At 38.7% G+C, this 18733-nt stretch overlaps 1 protein-coding gene and 1 long non-coding RNA gene across 3 annotated transcripts in view; one reads left to right on the top strand and one right to left on the bottom strand.

The window, feature by feature from the left end:
• The window catches only part of LOC132991340 (solute carrier family 45 member 4), a 52274-nt gene extending 37216 nt beyond the window's left edge, over positions 1–15058 (bottom strand). The window contains exons 1-2 of the mRNA XM_061060086.1: positions 14920–15058; positions 13514–13596 (exon numbers count right to left, since the gene is read on the bottom strand). The gene's annotated coding sequence lies outside the window, so the exon portion shown is untranslated. The remainder of the gene's footprint in view (positions 1–13513; positions 13597–14919) is intronic.
• LOC132991341 (uncharacterized) lies at positions 15045–18519 on the top strand. 2 transcript variants are annotated; one of them, XR_009676174.1, is made up of 4 exons: positions 15045–15256; positions 17085–17168; positions 17475–17589; positions 18024–18519. It is a non-coding gene; the product is annotated as an uncharacterized LOC132991341 (long non-coding RNA). The 2 variants fall into 2 exon arrangements; XR_009676173.1 differs by having other exon boundaries at positions 15045–17168.
• Positions 18520–18733: the final 214 nt, after the last annotated feature.

Raw genomic sequence — 18733 nt, 5'->3', positions numbered from 1 at the left:
AGACACAATTTATGTTGTATCAGCTAAACATATTGAAGTAGATGGAATGAAAACCGTTTGTCCCTTGCTAATATGTTTTTTTTTCCCCAAATGTTTTGTATGTGACGTACTAGGTAAACTTAAGAATGTCCAAAAGTAAAGAGCTAAAAATCCCCACCTATCATTCATAAACTGATTCTTCTGGGCTGCTTGTACACTGTAACAAGAACGATAGTCGAATGAAATGGCCTAATCGAGCTACAACCGTATCTTGACATTACTGTGCATGTAATCACACTGACAGATGCAAAACAAGATGAAAAAGGCAGGAGGGAGGTAAGGAAAGGAGGTCCTGGTAAAGTCCAAGGTCACGGACAAATCAGGAGCCTGTAGATTTCCCTGTGTCTCACACATCAACACACAAACACACGTAAGCCTTCTGAACCTTCAAACACACTCACACACATAACCCAGGTCTATTCTAGTGAGTGTTTATCCATGTGCCACAGACCAGATTACCTGAGACACTGGCATGAAATCAGGACAAGGTTGATCTTTCTAACTTCATCTCCCCTCTCTCTGTCCGACTGTAAAGCAACAGGTAAGCTGGGAAGGCAGTCCCATGTCTGCTGCAGGCCCAATCATGTATGGAAGGAAAAAGCTTTGCATGTTTTTGTGCTATTGTGCAACCTGTCGAGCTACCCAGTGCTCAGAGTGACACCCTTCATTTCTGCAGAGAAGGTTGACACTAGACTTGTCAGAATACTAATATACTACTACTGCTGCTGCTGTGGGGTTTTTCCACCTGCTAACAACTTATTGGTTTGGACAACAGGGACATATTGACACATATTTGTCAATAAAGGAAATAGTCCAAAATAAAGGCAAAGGCATGGCCCTGTATGGAAGAATGTCAGACTTTCTTACAGTGGTCAAAAAGCTCCAGCAACACTTGTAATACAAAGATCAACTTTATTAACACATTAGACCAACGCATTTCAGCATGTGGCCTTCATCATGTCTTTCTTAGTACATCAACATTTTTAACCTCTTTACAATTTACATTGGTTTATATAAATACTTAACATTTTTGAGGAAAAAAGCAAGCAGAGCTCATTCCTGACTTTAGACACAGCCGATACAAAGCCAATCAAAACTTGACGAGTGGTGGCTGCCTAGTCAAAAAATAAGAAAAGCGGTTTCTTTTTAAATCTAAAGAAGGCAGCAGATCAGACAGTAATGTGTTATGTCAGTTAGGCCCAGTCTATGCCTTGAATTATCTGGACTACCTGTTGATCCTATCAGTTCTCAGCTCTTAGTATGGGACCCATTAAGAACACTTTCTCTGATTGCTAAGACCCCCTCTGGAGTTGGCTCACAGCTATATTCTTTGAGCAGGCTGATCATGTCATATTAAACTGCAAAACAACAAGAAGAAGCAACAATAACAAGAAAAATGAATTCTAACTTGCTAAGTGCAGCCAGATTCCCATTGGGCTATCGGTTAAATCCCACAATGCATTTGTTATTTACAAAGAGATAAACTGTAATGGGCATGTTTACCTGCATAAAGAGCCAAACAAGTAAGACCTATTCTTAAGTGGTGAGTCAAAATACATGGAGATTCGTTTTAGATGAAGTCTTGAAGTATGCCCAGTAGTTGTCCACTTGTTATTGGAAAACCAAAGAAACGTTTTAATGCCAGGTGGATAGATCAATCAATGGCTACTATCAATCCAGATCATCAAGGAGATGAAAAATCAAACATTTCCTGTAGAGTTGGTTGTCTCCCAATAAGCAGAGGTTTCGGGGTTTGAATCCCAGCTCCTGCACCCACATGTCCAATGTGTCCTTGGGCAAGACACTTAGCCCCAATTTGTGAATTTAGGAACTCAATGTGAATGTGTATGAATGGGATTAGGTAATACTGATGGTATACAGACCTCTAAACCTCCATCACTAGTCCAGCAGCTTGTCTCTGGACATGATTTTTTTGGTGTCAACACACAAGTGAGGCACGTGAACACTGTGAACATGACGCACAACAGCATTGACCCATACAGAGCTGGATATAGATTACAAGCCTAATGACCTCAGTGTCAAGTTCACATACTGCTGGAGCCTATGGATGTTTGTTTCTATTTGTGTGTGCGTGAGAGACAGAGAGAATAAGAAAAAAGAGTGACAGACAGTGATAATAAAGAAAAGGAGTATTATGTTACTGCAACAATTCAATTTAATTCAAAAAACTTTATTTGTCCCCGGGGGGCAATTCAAAGGCACACAGAGCAGTACATTAACAACAGTGCAGGTAGACGAAACATGTTAACCTAAATATAAAGTGTCAATTTAAATACAACTTAAAGCTAGAGACACTAGATAACTCTTTAAAGTCAAAACAGACTGATGACCTGATACATTGCTGTATTTGCTGTGATTTGGATCATATGTGGATGAAATTACCCACAAAATCAGAATTATCTCTTTAGGTAGAAAAGATATGTTGGCACATTTTAGGATGAAATAGACAGGATTTAATGTCTAATTTAAAGCAAATTTATTAATGATCATTTCAGTTAATTATTCTCATGGTGCATAAAAGAAGCTAACTTCCATACACTTGTGTCACTTTATTTGTATGTTTAATAAGCATTTTTTTGGCTTGCATCACTAATAAATGTTATGGTATATATATATATATATATGTATCTATACGTGTACTATGTGAGGATGTTAATGTGCTTATTAGAATTTTTTTTTGCATCTATCATGTTTAGCTGAGTCTGACTGTAGTCTGCTCATTACCTTACACACACACACACACACACACACACACACACACACACACACACACACACACACACACACACACACACACACACACACACACACACACACACACACACACACACACACACACACACACACACACACACACACACACACACACACACACACACACACACACACACACACACACACACACACACACACACACACACACTTGGCAGCAGATAAGAAACTACTGGGACATCTAAAACCACAGAGACATGTAAATACACACACTCCCCAGCAAAAAAACACAAGCACATTAACACTTAACATTCCCTTGCTGTGGAAGATATTCCACTGAAAGATGAACATATTCCCAGCTTTGGGAAGCAGATGGCATGGATAAGTACAAGAGAGAGAGAGGAAGGGGGGGCTGTATGTGTGAATTATGGTGCAGTGCTGCTGCAGTGCAGAGGGCAGGGGGGAGCACATGTGTATCAACGTGCACAAGCATCAATAACAAATCCCTTACTCATAGCACTGGGCTTATATTAATATACTGGCTGGTATGTATGTGATGTAATATACCTGCTGTTCAAATATATACACTCACAGACAAATGCATCTACATAATAAAACCTTCAGACACACCTCCCCCTGTGAGGTTTTTCCCCTGTGACGTAACCTTCAATCTCACCCTTTCCTTGAAAACAAATTAAATGTCTTGGCTTGATTTAAACTTAATCTACCGTGACAGATTAAATGACAAACACCCACAATGTTTCTGTGTTTTCGTTCATGACAGCTCAATCCTTCACCCTACAGGTTCAGCAACTTCAACAAGACAACTTGCAATAAATAACATTGAGGCATGTATACCTCCGGCACCATAATGACAAGTGAACCACCTGGTTTTGAAATGCAGCCTATACTGCACTTCATTATGCAAAACATGAACCCTAAAGTCACCACTCTGTTGTGACAAATGAAATACAAAAAGGAAAAGCACTTTAATAAAGTAGATTTAAGCATTTTGAAGCACCTGTACGAGTGCAATTAGACACTAATGGACTGAACTGCCAGAAACAACAGTAAAAAGAGGTTGAAATGTAAATTAAGAAGGTAAATCATTCAATATATTTTAGGGTGATGAAGAACAACACAGAGCTAACAAGCAACCTTAACTTTAGCACAATATTAAAGCAAAGACTTGCCAACTGGAAGCCATACTGAGTGGCCAATTTTATCACATTGTGTTTGTTATTTTGATACTGACAAGGGTGAAAAATACAAACAACATCAACAAGAATCTTTTGTTTAAGGTTCAATAAAAGGCTACTATATGGTTAATCACCCCCCCCCCCCCCCCCCTCCAAAAAAAAGTGAATTCCTGAGAAACAACTTGAGTTTCTTGTAGAAAATGGTGCTGGTGGTGTTAGCGTGTTATGTCACCTGAAGTCTTCTTCAGGTAAAGAGGCCCAAAGCTCAAAATGCAAGTGGCTCAGCTCTATTCTTAGGTTTCAAGAAATTTGTTAGCCAAGCTAGCATAACACTAGCAAAGTTGAAGACACGAAAGGACAGAAGAGGACGCTGAAGCCACTAATAGCCCAGTCATCCTTGTGTTTATTTTTAGCACAGCTGGCTAATAGGCTAGCTGGTTATCACTCACAGGCGGAAGTCAGTTCACACCAAGAGCAAAAAACAGCTAGCTAAACCAACAAAAAGACAAAACGACACTGACTCTTAGATTTAGTGTTCTGATTATTGGTCCTATTGCTAGTTAGATCATTTTTATGCTACATTATACTTTCATTAGCTAATGTTGTAGCTTTAGCAAAATAAGCATCAATGTGCTGAAGCAGGAAAAGTGTCTGTTCAGACTCAGTCAAGGTGGAGACCAGAGACTTATTTAGTAATACTCCTGTATTTACAAAAGTATTACAGTATGATAAACTTTAACTGTGTTGAAATAGAGGCCAGACACGCAAAAACTGTTATTTGAATCCACTGACTTCTGATCTGAACAAGTCTAGACAGTTAATGTCAATGTTGTATTTAGTGTATATTTAAACAAGTTTTAAAAAAATCTATTAACCCTTAAGCTTTCTCATAAAAACTGAAGCATGCCAACCTGCATTAGCATAGACCTTTGATGTTTAAAAGCCGTATTACCTCCTGCAAGTCTGACTGTTTGATGAGAGATCATACATTGAGGTTTTGACAAGTTGCTGACAAGCAGCCTTGGCCTACTTCTACCCCGGAGTCACGTTACTGGCTGTGTATCGTCCTCACCACATAACCACACACACACACACACACACACACACACACACACACACACACACACACACACACACACACACACACACACACACACACACACACACACACACACACACACACACACACACACACACACACACACACACACACACACACACACACACACACACACACACACACACACACACACACACACACACACACACACACACACACACACACACACACACACACACACACACACACACACACACACACACACACACACACACACACACACACACACACACACACACACACACACACACACACACACACACACACACACACACACAGATGTAATTCACCAACTCCAACCTCTTATGTGCCCCCTTTGACTACAGTACCCCTTACCAAACATCACATTACTGCACCCCACCACCTGCATCCTGTCTAACAGAGGGACTGTGTGTTGGATAGCCTCCTTCTTTAGGCTTTAACCAAAAGGTAAAACAGGATAAAATAATAAAATAATTCAAATAGGGGTAAAGGGGTGCGATGCAAATCTCCTTTATGTATCTTGATATGTGTGGGTTTGTTTGGTTTTCTTTCTACTAGCCATATGTTTGAACAAACACAGTCATTCACATGCCTCTTTCTCATTGATATAACAACATTAAACCTGTCTCTAAGTCAGCTCCAAACAACACCCTCACATCTCACCACATGAGTCAATGTGAAGCAGCTAAACACCAATGTGGAGTTGTTGTTCTCCGCAGCAGCAGGTTTGAAAACAAGCCAAAATATTTATCATAGCATGCAGAGACTTCTTCAGGAACGAACAAGACTTCAAGATGGTTTAACCCCGCCCAAAAATGGAATATTCCACAGTCGAGTTTACACACGCAAACACACACACACACACGCTCGATGCTGATAAAGACTAACTGAAATCAACAGCACCAATCGGTTTGACCTGCATCTCTCTCACTCAAACAAACACAAGAATGTGTTGATTTTCAACATTATAAGACAAATCATCAAATATGCATTTAATTTAAATAAAGATGACCTGGCCTGCAGCAGTGATGATACAGAAATACATACTGTATATTTGCTATGATAGAAGTAACATTTTAAGTAACTCTTTGGCTCTGCTTTTACCACAGAGGAACATCTTGTTCATTATAATTTCCTGTTGTCAAGCTGGTAAAAACAAAAACCACGCCCATAACTAATGAAAGTTTCTACGAGAAACTTTTCAACAGGACAAGCAATGAAAGTTTATTCCTTTGTTTTGTTTCTCTCCTTGTTGTTTTTCTGTCAGGGCAGGAGAGGAATGAGGACTGACACATGGAAGAAGTTTAGCTGTGTTTATGATACAAACCAAACTCTGACCAAAAATCTCACCATACTCCCAGCTTAACACTCCTGCAGACATTCTCCATACGCTGCACACAAACAGTGTCTGTCTGGAAATTGGCAACACAACAGTAGATGTGTGCCAGTGGGGGTTTGGACCATATTAACTTGAGGGCATGCATGAACAGACTCAACTAAAAGAAAATCTGGATTTTTGGTAAGCATTGTTTGGTGACAACAGTCTATAAACTAGAACAACAAGACAAGAAATCAATATAGAGTAGATAACATTCATGTCAATACAGAAGGCTAAGGTCATAGGAATGACTTCCCTCCCAATTGGAACTGTCCACATTTTATTACCCAATATTTCAGTTAGACATTACCACCAAGTCACATATTTCACACACAGCTGGTACTTTGAAAAGTTACAGGATCATAAGCATTCATTACATCCATTGGTTATTTAAAGAAATGTCTTAAAATGTGCCATATAATGGCATAACTTGGCTTCAAACAGACAGCAAGTCAATCCTTGTATAAAAAAAAGCATTGGAAATTAGACAACAAACCCTTCTCATATCACCATTGTAACATCCCTCTAAAGTACAAGCTATTAAACTTTGACAACTTCCTTTAGAGTTCAAAACTGCCTGTAGGATGAATACAGTCCTTAATTGGCAGGCTCCACCCCCACTAAATGATTACATCAAACAGAAAGCTATCAGTAACTCTTCATCTACAACCACTAGAGTCACTGTTAGAGGTGACTGAGAGGTTGCCCTTACCATCCACGATTGGTCAAAATGTTTTGTCCTTCAAAGGGAGCACGTTATGGAACAGCTTACTCACTCTCAAGGGTCATCTGGAGCTGTAGCTCAGAACAAACCAGATCTGTGACCATGTCTAAAAATCTGTTTTTAATTAGTGCAATACTGTGTACACAAACACAGCATGTATACTAACCCTTGTGCAATAGTCTATATGTGCAAACTTGGAGCAATAGGGCGATGTGCAATCACACCAGCACTTTCAAGTTTCAGGCTTCAAGGGCAATTTTGCAATCTACATGAGTACCTCATAATCATGTGCAATACTCCAGCACTTTTGCACTTTAATCCTCCAGCACTTTATGCCCCGTAGCATGCACTTTAAGCACTTTAACTCTGAAGGTCACTTTATCCTGGTTTGGTTAGAACAACATCACACAACCACGTTTTAAGCTTGTATAAATGTGTCTCTCTCAACTAATGTACAGTTTATGATGTTGTTTGGTCATTACTTGTTGTTTTTTTTGTTTTTTTGTCATTGTAGATTTATGTAAATGTGTTAACATGTGTACCACCAACCTGCCAAGGAACTACAGTTGGTTTAGTCTATGGCTACAATCTGGCATATTTACATGTTTATGTTCATTAATGTGCACTGTCCCTACTTTTAAATAAATAAGGAAATACATTTAACAGTACCTGGTTAACCCCTTCTATGCTAATCTACCCATTTTCAGATTCATTCCAGACCAATCTGTGTTAATTTGCATTATTCCTAATGATGTTATTTCCCAAAACAAGAGCCAGTATCATTAATATCAATACTCATCTTACTGTTAATGCAAAGCTAAGTATTAAAACATGAACTGAAACATTAAAAACATGATGTCACCTAAACTTTAACAATCAGGGAATTTACAGGGTTAAAAAAGCCAAGATGCTTCGGTTTCGGCATACCAAAGAAAAAGGATGTGTATTTCAAGGAGTCATGTCAGCAATTTTGTTGACGTTCCAAGAAACAGTCTTCAGCTTAAAATCAGAAAAATGGCAGATTAGGTGTTGAATCTACCTTCAGATAAAACTCAAGTGGGCATTACTTTATAAACACATTTTTGATCTGCAGCATCATGTTGTGATTGAATCTGGCACCAGGAATGTTTCCTGGTGACTCATTACTCAGGGATGATATAAAATTTCTCCATCAACAGCATCAAACAAACATGTAGGGAAAATTAAAATCACTGCGTGTATTATTTAAACCGAACCCTGGAGCTTCAAAGCACCATTAGTGTGCACATATTCAAATTTGGGAGGCCACACTTGATCCCATAAAGTGACAAAACAACCTCATAATAAGACTAACAGAGCCGGGAAGTAAGAAAGAGGAACAAACGTTTTGAATGAAAACTGCTGTTCCAGTTTGCAGACTGAGGCATCAGACAGTAAACCTAATGCCACTTTAACTGACTGTGACCACCAGTTGTGTAACTAAGCATCTGTACAGTGTCACATTTTTCATCTGCTTTTGTAATAAATCAACTTAAAAAATATGTAAAAGGATGCCATGTTCTTCTTCTCTAGCAGGCACAGTGTGTGTCCATTACTTAGAGTGCAGTATTACTAACAGTGTTAATGACATTACTGGCTCACAGCCAGCGATCGTCTCTCCTCTTTCACCCTGGATACCTGACTACCTGTCTGTCTTTAGTGCCCTTCTGAGGCGGTGCAGCCCTTTTAACATGTTTACTTTAAACTGAAACAGCAGAGAATGAATTACCGACTAATTTTGATAATCTGTGATCTTAAGGGTTTTAAGCAAACATGCCATGAAATCGGTGGTTTCAGTTTCTGATATTTGAATTCTTGTTGGTTTTCACTGCTTTCTGTGATATAAACTGCATATCTTTACATTTAGAAGTGTTCTTTTCTTGATAACCCAATGCATTATAAGTAGTTTGGCAAGGTTATATAGAACCTGTTTAGTCGTTTAACCAAACACTTTGAACAGTAACTGACGATTGTAGCCTTGAAATACCTTTAAATTTATTGTCCGTTGCACACAGTATGATAATTTGTTTTATTAGAACCAAAATAACATTTTGAACTATTTTCTCCCAGATTTGAGTAGTTCTTGAATGTGAAAGGAGGTACGAAATTAGTACAAGAGACCAGAGGAGATGAAAAGTAAAGCAGGGCCACAATGTTAATCAAGGTTAATTTATGATAATATGCTAATTCTGTATGTTTTTGTATCAATGTGATTAAGTGCTTTTATATTTTAAGTACTCACTCTGCTTGATTAGTGATGGAAAACATAACAATTTACGTAACAGAACTACGATATTGGATTTCATTTACATTATTACTCTACACGCATTTGAAATCAAAGGCATCATGATGTGGTAAAAATAACACCAAGATGCCCCGGATGAACAAATCTGACTCTCTGCCAGTCATATCTGGCATCCACTCAGCTCTTGGCTATTTAATTGGAAGGCGGGACATCAGCTTGTCCCCAGACATTTACGGCTCAGGATGAGTCAGAGAAGATGGGAACAGTGATTGGATGAAAACCAAATAAGATGTCTTGCATTACAAGCAAAGATTTATTTTTGTATCTCAAACTTGAAATGACTTTGGGCAAAACTTTTGAGATGGAAACTCTGATGACGTTCTGCAGTTTGGCTGGCTTTGAGTGTTGATGTCTCACTCCTGAACAGAGCTCGCTGATGAGGTATTAAAGTCAGCCACAGGCAGCGGAGGCCAGACAGCTCAGAAGTGTGGTGAGGCCAAATTTGTTCAAGCTTTTCATGCTATCCGAGTTCAGTCGGGCTCGAAGGAAAAATATGTCCCCCTTCACCATAACGTTTTGGTGCATTTATAATATAGCTTAAAACTTCAATGGCACCTCTGCAAAAAACATCTGGCTGCTGGTCGCAATCTCTGCCTGGGAAAAAATGATACAGTGACCTTGAGCAGGGCAGTCATATTTACTGCTACTTTTGCACATATTCACACTTGGAGAGTGATTTTAAAGGTCAAGATTTGTCAGTGGTCATGGCTTTGCAAATCTGGCTCCATTCCTTCTTTATTCTCTGAGATAATGAAGTGATCTTTGAGCAGGATTTCACACCTCCTAAATCAGCAGAAAAACAAAAGGGGTCAAATGCCAGCTCATTGTTCTCCTCTGACAGCAAGAAGTAGACTTTTTACAAGAAGTTTTACAAGAGTATACAACAGTACTAAATGTCTGATATTGGCCACTTGTTTCCGGCATTAAGTAATCTTAGACCATAGCTGACCTCTAGCTGCAAATTTAGCAGTGAATGATGGGGAGGAATAAAAAAGATTCCAGTGTAAACAAGGTTTTAGGAAAAGATTTCCATATAATTTTATAATATCCATGAGTAATGTCGACCATTCGTGGTCAAACAGGTCAAAGCTGAAAACTATGATGAAAGGGGTTACTTCTGTAACGCAAAAAGGGAGTTTTGAATGCTCCCTTTTGTTCTGGGAAGTTTTGGAACTAATGCTTGATATTGGCTAAGGCGTCTTAAAGGTTGACAAAACAATCTCACAACAAGGTCATTTAGAACCTGTTTCAGAGCCTTTACTCCCTTTAAATGATCTTCAACAGATGGAGTTTATCTTATAAGAAGTAGTTATCAGATAAAGAGAGATCTAAATATGCAGAGGAAGACAGACAGAGTTTACATCAAAGGTGCTGTTGGCTTGTTAACTTGGGGAAAACATTTTTAACTGCGCCACCTGCCATGATTAGCCCCATTGTTAAAGATTCTGTTTTTTTCTTACTGCTACAAACTCAATGGAGTTTGAAACACCTGAAATAAACTATAGAAATGAAGAGGCAAAGAGACGTGAACACAGACAAAGGAAGAAGTCTTAAAGACAGAGACGGAAAAGAGGAGAGTCGACAGGTGAGCAGGCAACTGAAGTGGACAGACGATTTTTAGAAGGTGTTTTGTTTTATTGACAATCTCTGGTGTTACATCTGTATGTATGCTAGTGTTGTAGAGTGTGTGTGTGTGTGTGTTTCCTCTAACTCAAAGTCAGGGCAAAACACAGCACAGCCATCTCGTACTTTCTTTGATAACAGTCGTGCACCATTTGAAAAATAACCAGCAAAGCATGCAGTATTGTACACTTTATCAAGACATAAAGATAAAGATAAAAGATAAAGATAAACTTTATTGATCCCCCGTGGGGGACATTTGTGCATTACAGCAGCTCCAGAAAACAGGGGATGGGAATACAATTATTAAAAATAAAAATAGAAGTTAAAATCAAATCAAACATATTTACATACCAACACAACTGTCTTTAGGCTCCAGAAAACATTAAAAAGAAATATGTGTACAGACCACTGACCTGTCATGTTTTCTACTCAACTTGAACTTGAATTACGAACTTGAAACGTGTGTGTGTGTGTGTGTGTGTGTGTGTGTGTGTGTGTGTGTGTGTGTGTGTGTAAGATCTGGTAGAGATAAGGCGGGCTATTGATGGCAGCGATGTAAGTGAGACGACAAACACACACACATAAACACACAGTCTTGCTCTACGATCAGAGGTGGGAAACCATAACTGCTCTCTCTTTTCTTTCCTAAGGAAGTGGGTTATCTACACACAGGATCAGGATTCAGGATACAAAGCCAGATCAGCTGTGTGTGTGTGTGTATGTTTGTGTGACGGACAGAGAAATGTAAACATGCTGAAAAAGGACTACAGGCAGGCAGTAGAGCTTTAAATTCAAGTGAATTTAGCCAAATTGTGTGTTTTTAAACATAAGGGGGAGCTGCATTGTGCTTAGAAAACTTCAATACTAATAGATTAAAAATGCCAAATCAAGAAGCCCAACTTCATAACAGAAATGAAATGAAATTTACATTTGATACAGAAATTGTTTGTATGTGTTAAAGTAAACCTCCTTTTACATTAAATAATCAGTGCAGGGTGTGGTTTTGAATAAATATATACAAAATGGGTCTATTTACATTACATTGATTTAAGTTATGCATGACTGTCATGGCTGTTGTTGGCATGTGCCTGCTACATTTTACCTCATCTATTGAGACACCAAACTTGACCTTTGGTTTCTAGAATCTAAGAAGGCCTCTGATTGGTCGTTTGAATATTTTTTGGTAATGTCACTGCAGCTTTAACCACTTACATATAGTCTACAGTTTCATGTATTTGTGCTAAGCTAAGGCAATCTAGTGCTGGCTCTTTTGTCTTAGTTACAGATGAGGGGTTGGACATTTTCTCATTTTATACTGCAGATAAGAAAAAAAAAATTTAATTTCTCCCCAAAATTTCCCCTTTTCTTTAACAGTGCTGTTGTTGTTCAAATTTCGTCCATGGGGGTTTTCGGATTACTTCAACAGACTCATTTTAGTTTAACTCCATCTTTACTTTGTGTCATTGAGAGAAATTGCGTGACCTTTGTTGATCAGTTCTGTAAAAATGTCAAGGTTGCACAATAAAATGGCTTGAAAGCAAGATACCTTCTTGTTTAAAGGAACCCGTCTTTTGCGTGTGCTTTCACTGAGACTCTCAAGATCCTGCATGGAGTGTCGAAATCAATTACCTAACGAATCTGGGTAATGGTCAGTAACCTGCTGCACAGCATTCAGCAGCAGCCTGACAACATGCTGAAGATCATTTGAATATTTAAAGTGACTGACCTTGTAGGCTTAGTGTTTGTGTGTGTCTGCGCCCCAATTCAAAGACTGCTTGTGTGTGTGTGTGTGTGTGTGTTTCTTTCTATGGATGGATTAAGAGACTCTAGTATATATATAATCCAGCTCTGAAAGCAATGGTCTCCATAATAATAATGTAGTCTTTCCATGTGAATGTATACATTAAAGGATGTATGATCTATTTGCATTACATCTGTGTGAGTGAGTATCTGTTCATGTGACTGTCTGCATGTGACCAGTCTTGTCTGGCTACATACTTGCGCAGTATGTGTGTGTGTGTGTGTGTGTGGGGGGGGGGGGGGGGGGGGGGGGGGGGCTGGTAATAACACGATGCTGACTCAGCACCAGTTGATAGTCAGCAAACATTTCATCTAGAGGAAGTCGATTGCTTTCACTTCAGCTGAATCAGAAGGTCTCAACCATGAAAACTGAAACCCACAAAGGCCACATGATGGGGAAAAACAAGATGCTGACACCTTTTTTTTTTTTTATGTAAAGATTGTGTTTGTGTATGCATACTATTTTAATATTTGGAGCTTTGCGATGCTGACCAAAACACCCAACAACAGACACAGAAAACCTTTATAATGCACTAAATAAAGTGATGGTCACTCTTGCCTAAGAGCTTGTGTGTGTGTATTTTAGACTCACCAAAAGGCCTTGAAAGCTTCATAAATGTCGTTGAGACGTCTTCGTTTTAGTCCAGGCTGCAATCTTTAGCCCTGCAGTCGTACCTGAAACAAACAAAGCAAATAGACCCTGTTTACACTTTACATTTAAATGAGCCCATCAAATCAGCACTATGCAAACAGAAACACAGAATGTTGCATTACACTAAACATTAAAATAAGTACACATGCATTGGAATAAACAAGCAAGACAATAAACCAAAACGTTGAAGACATGACAAAAGCGCAGAACAAGAAAAGCCTCTGCAATTGCTCTCCCTTTGAATCAGTAAACGGATGGAGCCGAAGAAGTCCAAAGTTGATATTCATTATTAACAACAGTTGTACTCAGAATCACCGAAATGTGTTTGATATCTGAAATAAATCCGAAAATAAAAACCAAAAGAAGGTTGGAGAAGGTTCTTGTCTCCTAAGCTCAATGAAATTAGGTTTTCTTCATGTGTTTGGAAAGCAAAAGTCGGAGGAGCACCGACATTTAGACCACTGCAATTTATCACTATTAACATTATCTTTAATCATACTTCTGAAAAATGGCCTGTAATTTGCAAAGCACAACAGAAAGAGGCATCTCTAATTGCTCACCTAAACAACAGCCTAAAATGCATAGGCTACATTTTCAACTTGTTCCCATAAAACACTAAGTTAAAAGCAAAAACACACACTAATAAAACTGTTTATGACACATTTTCTGTCCACTGATTGACAAACGTTCACCCTTAAATACACTGCAGGTAGCTGGCATCACATCCACAACAGGTGACATTTAGATACAGCAACAGCCAATTACAATGAAAACAGAATATTTATTAAAGAGCAGGACACTCCTGTGCATATTAACTTTAAGTAAATTGACAAGCCCACAATCCAAACGCATTTATCACGCAGCTTTGTTTTGAACTTCCCACAGTCACAGGTGTGTTATTCACTGTTATAAACTCCTCCTTCCTGGTTTATAACAAACGTGCAGTGCATAAACAAATGAAGCCAATTCTACTAATGGACACCACTCAATGCCGAAACTGCCACCATTCTGCTTTCAAACATCATATACCTGATTTAAATTTAAAAAAACAATTGAGACATATTCGTCTTATTAAATACAACTTAACAGTCAGACCTCATTATGCATCCTGACCTATCGCAGGCTGTCACCTCCAGCCTCCCCTCTTTTTTGTTTTTGAAACAGGCCTACAGAAACTACTGTAACTGCCTCCTCCTCCCCCTCCTCCTCCTGCTGCTCCTCTCTGCAGCAGCAACCTGAGATGCTGTGTATTGCGCTTGCCGGAGCACAGTATCAACGGTGCACAGAAAATGTTCGATATCCGTGTCCTGTCGTCGCCGGTGTGTAAACTAGAACACCGAGCTCACCTCGCCGGGTCGTGTCAGCCGCCGGCTCCGTGTTTCTGTCCGCTCAAGAGGTCGGACAGTTGCTCGGTTCTGCAGCAAGCTTTTGTTGCATAGGTTGTCCGCTGCTACTGCTGCAACTGAAGCCAGGGCTTTAAATACGCCTTTAAAGGGATATCTGTCGGAAGAAGAGACGTAGCGCTAGCTTCCGCCGACGTCAGGGTAGATCTGCATAAAGGGGCGGGGTCTTGGCGTTGGTATACAAAGTAGGCAACAGAGGCAGATTTTTTTTTTAAAGGGCAATGCAACACAAATGGCATTTGTTTGAAATTCCTATTTTTATGCTTAGTCTTAATTTGAGGTAAGACAATTTTTACATCACAATATATATCACAATCATATATTATACCTGCTAAATTATTCCTTAATCTACCGTAAAATTAATATTCTTAAGTTTCTTTTTATATTATTTTTTCACATGAGATTTGAGCAATGCTTCATTGATAAAGACCTGCAGGTCCTATGTTTTGTGTGTGTGTGTGTGTGTGTGTGTGTGTATCATTTTTAATATTTTATTACTATCCCCTATTTTTTAATCTCTCTTCAATTTCTGTTCTTTCTGTCTGTTTTTTTGTGTAGCACTTCACACGTGTGTGTGCGCGTGTGTGTGTGTGTGTGTGTGTGTGTGTGTGTGTGTGTGTGTGTGTGTGTGTGAGTGAGAAATAAGTCATGTTGTCATTGTTCCTTTATATTTTATTTTTATTGTACTGTTATTACTGTTATTGTTATTAACAGTGTTTTTTTATGACATACTGCCCTTAAAAGTTGTAAATATTTAAAAGATCTGGACATTCCTTCCATTGTTATTTTTTCAACTATTGCATTTATGAAGAAAACTGCAGGCTGCTGGTCACACAAAGTATGTGAATACATTCGTCATTGGAGGAGTGAAAAACTCTTGAGGCTTCTCCAGCATTCCTAATGATTGTTAGTTTTTGTCCAGCCAACAATTTTAACAACACACAACAACAAGAAAAATGGGGCTTGTACAGTATAGTAGTTAGTGCGTGCGCCCTATGTGTGGAGGCTGTAGTCCTCCAGGAGGGCGGTCCTGGTTCGAATCTGACATTTGGCTTCTTTACCTCATGTCATTCCCCACTTTCTCTCTCCCCGATTTCTGACTCTATCCACTGTCCTATCTCTAAATAAAGGCATAAAAATCCCCAAAATAAACTTTAATACAACAACAACAAGACAATTAGAGCACACAAAAGGGGGAAGGTTAAAAGCTTGGGGGGGGGGCTCTGGATCTTCCTCTGCCTCTCTCTCTGTATAAGCATCTATAATGATTGCCAGCTTCGGCCTCTGAGGCCCTGTTAGAGGAGGAACCGAGCTGAAAAACACGGACAGATGTCAAGATGTATTTAAGAGTGCCAGTCAAAAGAATTATCCCCTGCATGTAACAATTTGCAAATACTTTGCCTGCCCTGGAGGATGACATGTTGGTCTTCTACAGTTCTGTCATAACATGCATGAACACCAAAACTATAAAGATATAATGGGCTGATGTCTGCGGCAGTAAATAGTTGTACATATTTGTAAGGAACAACTCAGCAGGACAAATCCATAACATATTACGTCACCTTGATATCATTAAATGTATCTTTACTGAACTGCAATTTTCTTTTGAATTGAATGATTGAAGGAGAAGCAAAACACAAGTGCTATCAAAGCCTTCTAAAACACTCTGTGCCATAGTGCTCATCTTCACTGTTACCAGTCATTTTTAAATTCATGGTATTGTTCTGTAAGTTTTTTCATTGATTCTTAAATGTCATGATTAAACTTTTTATTATGAAAATGATTTCATAAAATCAGCATCACAGTTATCCTGTATCTGATTTTCTTCATTACTGGTCACAAGTGTGAGTCAGTTCCTCTTACATCATCCCGTAGTTTTAAAAAACTCAATATCTCCTCATATTTGTTTAATTTTCAGCCTTTCCTCTTCTTAATGATTTAAGGTGAAATAATGTCATAATACCAGTTGTTATATGAGATGTTACCAGCAGGTCAGTGTGAATTAGACTAGCTAAAGTTTTAAGTGTGCAAAAACCTAATAAATATAGTTTTTTCCTCCTTATTTTAATTGTTGCTCCATTTATCATTTATGCATAAAATTTGTTAAGTTCTCAGAGATTCTTCAAAGATTGACATCCTCAGTTGGAACAAATAACCTTGAGGCTGGGAGACAAGACCAAGCTCGGGAGTCAGTAAGTCACAATGTCCTAATAGACAACCTTAACTGTTGATTTCTATGTGATTACGCAATTATTGACCAACATAAAAATTTGCAAATCTTATCTTCCTGTGTAATTTTGTCATTTGTTTACTTATCATTTACTAGGAAAGTCAGACATAAAAATTACACCTTTTCCCCTTGAAGCATTAAACTGCAGAGTGCTGTGATTCTGTTCGGATGACTACAGTTTTCTGTTTCAATGTTTTGAGGTTTTCTTAGTGAAGTTCAGCAGAAGCACAAAAAAAACAATTGTGTGAGTGTTCTCTCTTAAATCTAGCCCCTGCTTCCTGTAAGTCAAAGTTTGTGGATTAAAGGAAACTTATTTAAAGCTGCAGGAGACACAGAGGACAACTTATCTTCCACTGCAGCCGAGGCATGAGTGGAGCTGCACGGTGAGAGATTAACAAACGCTTAAGGCTTTACGTAACCCAACAATGTACAGTGTGCACACATTAAAAATACACTTACACAAATACAACTGCAAATCAACACAGACACAGTATTTTATTTAGAAGGAGGAGAGTTGTACAATACAGAATAAATGGGAAGGTCAGAGGTCATTCGTAGAGCAGCAGACAGGAAGACATTAGCTTTTTTGCTTAAGTACACCTGAGCAGAATGAACGCCACCCTGCATCCCACACAGAGAAAAAGGGAATTGAACAGCTTCTAAGTTTACTGTGAAACCAGTATCAAAGTGCAGAGCTGAGAAGAGGGAATTTCAACAACGGAAAAATAGTCATTAGATATTTGATGATGTCATTTTTGTTTAATGTGCTCAAATACAGCTCTTATAAGGATATATTTCTATTTTATTTACCATGTAGGGATAATAAGGGGCACTCGTGGCCTAGTGGTGAGTTTGCATGACCCATGAACAGAGGCTGCTGTCCTAACAAGGAGTCACTGGTCGGGCTTGAACCTCTGCTTGGAGGGCTCTAGCCTCTGTACATGGGGTGCAGCCGAACCGCCATCATCAGCGCTCAAATACGGTTTACTGTTTTGAACTAAAAGGTGCTTAAATAATTCTTGAAATGTGCCCCCCTTTTGCTCAGTGAATGTATTGACATGTTATCTAATTTCCCACGTGATACATAAACAAAGCAGTCTATCTGTTAGCGCAGAAAATCTATGTTTCAATATTGTCAATGTTTATTCACTGGATCTCTGTTTTGTTGAAAGTTTTCAGTTTGATCAGTTCTCATCCCAAACCTTCATCTACTGTAACTCCTCTTGTGGCCAAACAGCACCCTCTTCTGGGGATCTCAGGGAATTGCAAACTCTGTCAATGTTCAAGAAAATCCTTTGCATCCAGTATGTAGTCCTATGTAGGCTTTGTTACATTGTAAAATGTTGCACAGAGTGGATGTTTCTATTTTAATCTTAAAGTAAAGAAAACTCTACTCTTGACTCATAATCACCGTTGCACGTCTTATGGTTTATCCAGAATATATTTTCTTTTTTTGTTGTTAAAAAATTATTTTTCAGAAGAAGTCTCCCTACATCATGAGTAAATGAAAACTTTGATTAAAAATGA

The sequence above is a fragment of the Labrus mixtus genome, chromosome 16, assembly GCF_963584025.1.
Source record: "Labrus mixtus chromosome 16, fLabMix1.1, whole genome shotgun sequence".
Taxonomy (NCBI): Eukaryota; Metazoa; Chordata; class Actinopteri; order Labriformes; family Labridae; genus Labrus; species Labrus mixtus.
Note: the sequence above shows the minus strand (reverse complement) of the source record. Positions and strands in the feature narration are given on the sequence as shown.